General features: G+C 33.1%; 1 protein-coding gene across 9 annotated transcripts in view; it reads right to left on the bottom strand.

Annotated features, from left to right (window-relative positions):
• Positions 1–3,010, bottom strand: part of snu (snustorr) — a 524,182-nt gene that overhangs the window by 53,632 nt on the left and 467,540 nt on the right. The window lies entirely within an intron of this gene.

Here is a 3,010-nt window from a genome sequence, read left to right as displayed (position 1 = left end):
AAATACACAATTAATATATTATACAATAAAACACATCTATTAAATACACAATTAATATATTATACAATAAAACACATCTATTAAATACTATGTGATAACTATAACATCAACATTTCACCAGGACCGCACATAGCTCAGTGGTTAAGACACAGTCTTACCAATTTGATGTCTATTGGCGGTGCCGGTTCGAATCCGGCCTGGGGCGTTGACTTTTTTCATTGAGTGGTGGTCCCAAAAAATGAAGAACTTTGACCCCCAACCATGGTAAGGCAGTATAGGACTCCAATGGGAGTCTTGGCCGAAAAAAACAAAAACATTTCACCAAGTGAGGCATTAGCAATACTGAAAAACATAAAACAATGTCTAGAAATGGAATATATTGCATCAAAATTTAATCATACCACATCAGTTATTGAAATATACTCAATGTTTGCGTATGTGTATAGCACCAAACTCATACCCTTAAGGATCAATATTTAAAAACCTAAGGTCTCTTCGATTCTTGGCACCTTCCCAATCTCCTTATTATTTCTTGCTCTACTTCAGTACAACCACTTCCGCACATACATGAAAACCTTAGAGTAGTGTTTTGATCAGTACCTATTGAAATATATAGACTTCAATCATAGTTCTCTTGGCGACGGTCATGTGGTTGGACAAGACGTGATTGGGATTCTGGTAGGAGTCATAGTGCTTGCCGAGATCACCCGCTCCAATTTGGCCGGCATCTCCAACAGGAACTACAATAATTCTCATAGCTATCCTTAAACAGTTCCTATTACTCCATGTAGAGCCTAAAACCTCAGCTCCTTGTTACCCCCCTCATTTTCCTCACTTTTGATTATGGAGGCTTTGTAAATTATTAAATAAACAAATCAATTTGTAGACAAGGTTACTGAGGAGACTGTTGCATTGTTTCATCAGATTTATCTTCGGGTGATCCCATATCTTCAGTTGGTAATCCTAGTTAAAGTAGCTTTACAGTATGTTTTATGAACTTACTTCCTAGCTGTATATCTGTTAAGTTATCCAGAAACCACTGTAAGAAATATTTTTTTCTTCTCTTGAACTCAACGTTATCATGTGCGCGTGGACTTCAGGAGGTGGTTCCCTGGCTAGGGTCTTAGGAATAGAAGAAGAGGAGAATGTTGAGAGAGAACAATTATTGAATCCGAAGGTCGAGGAAATTCTTTAATTAATTACACCATAGAGAGCACAAACATTAGTCTGTTGTTCGTTCTAAAACAATGATAACTGAAAACAAACGTGTGAATGCAGCACAAGCGCCCTTTGAACTGTGCCCAAAAACCGACACTCAACGGGTCGCCGCAAACGCAGGCCTACTTGTACCAAGCCAAATGACCTACTACACGCTTGCGCGTTTGCGAGTTATCTTGTTTTGAAAATGTGCAGAGGCCTTTACACTTCATTAATAATGAAGCTTCAAACTAATTAACAAAGATATCCTGAGAACAGTTGTGTAAAAATAATTAAAGACACTTTTTTTCCAATCAAAGAGAAGAAGAAAAATAGATAAATAAAAAAAATACAAATAAGAAATGAATAAGTATAATAGACAAAAAATAGTTTTCGCCTTCGGATTTTCGCATAGCCTTCCGTCACGCAAGGTCTCTTTCATTAAATATAAACACGAAACGTTTTAAAAATAGATTAGTAGTTGAAATCTGATATTGGAGGTAATATTGTAACAACTTAATAGCAAACACTTTGTGTTGAATTAAATAATAACTATACCAATCATGTCTGCCTCGCGCTTTCACACGCCTTGAATTGAGTTCATATATATCTCTTACATACACATGATGATTAAATGACCAAGCGAATCTGAATTTTATGTGAGAAAACATGACCAATCACTAAAAATTTTTGACGAAAAAAGTCTATAGTAAAAAAATTTTATTCATTTTCACGAATTTATAATAATTGGCATTTAAGATAGTGAGCAGAAGAGCCCGAAACGTTGTTTGGATGACATAATGAATAAAGAAGTGATATAAAAGGTATAAATTCCTAAAAAAGTTTTCCAAAAAAAAAACATTCGAAACTTAGGTTGTAGGATTATAAGTAGTTATTTGTATTTATGTATGAAAGGATAAAGAAAGGAAACGTGCCACATAATGAAGTATAGTACAACTGTTACAACAGTCAGGGTGGATGATTTGACATGTGTAAAAGATTTGGCTAAATTAATTTTAAAAAATATGTAAAATAGATTTTCACAATTATATTACTCAAAAGCTTCTTCTACATCGAAGAAGACTCCCGAAAAACATTTTGAACATAAAAACTAACCAAATATACTGGGTTAAAAATCTGATAGATAAACAAATTAATGAGCTTGTAAAAATGTAACTATAGCGATATAAGATATAAACAATATCGGTTTTATCCACATCCTGATCTAGATAAGGAAACAAAAACGGAGTTACTTCGGATAACAGATAAGTTCGGATTACAGAATGGTTTTATGGGAAACTGCATGCGATGAAAGTTAAAAACACGTACATACAACACGAAGATGCATACCTACTCACTTGAAAATACAAAATTTGTATTTAAAAAAATTGAGGTTCCCTAACTTAATAAAAAGTAAGTTGGTTTAGTGTTTTTTTTAAATACTCAGCAGGCATCTGGAATTTTATCGAAGCTAATTGAGTGATATTAAACCATTTTCTAGATTGCAATCAAAATCCGTTGGATTTTCTGCTCAATACTCATTGATTATGTTTTTTCAGACCACTATTAGCTTAGCCCAATAATTTGGAATTATACAAACCCCACTCCCGGAAGACTACGTTTCCGACACCTATATTTGTAAAAACCAAACATTGATAATCAATAGGGATAGCACTTTTATGTGCTAAAAAATCTGGAATATGTGCTAATAAATTGTCAAATATTTTAAAAAATATGTATTTATAAATTATGTATTATTCAACAATATAAATTACTAATTAATTAGTAACTTTATAACTTTTTTTTTTTTTTT

Source organism: Halyomorpha halys, unplaced genomic scaffold, assembly GCF_000696795.3.
Source record: "Halyomorpha halys isolate HHAL.00 unplaced genomic scaffold, Hhal_1.1 Scaffold2.1, whole genome shotgun sequence".
In the NCBI taxonomy this organism is placed as follows: domain Eukaryota; kingdom Metazoa; phylum Arthropoda; class Insecta; order Hemiptera; family Pentatomidae; genus Halyomorpha; species Halyomorpha halys.
This window is presented reverse-complemented; position numbering and strand designations above follow the sequence as displayed.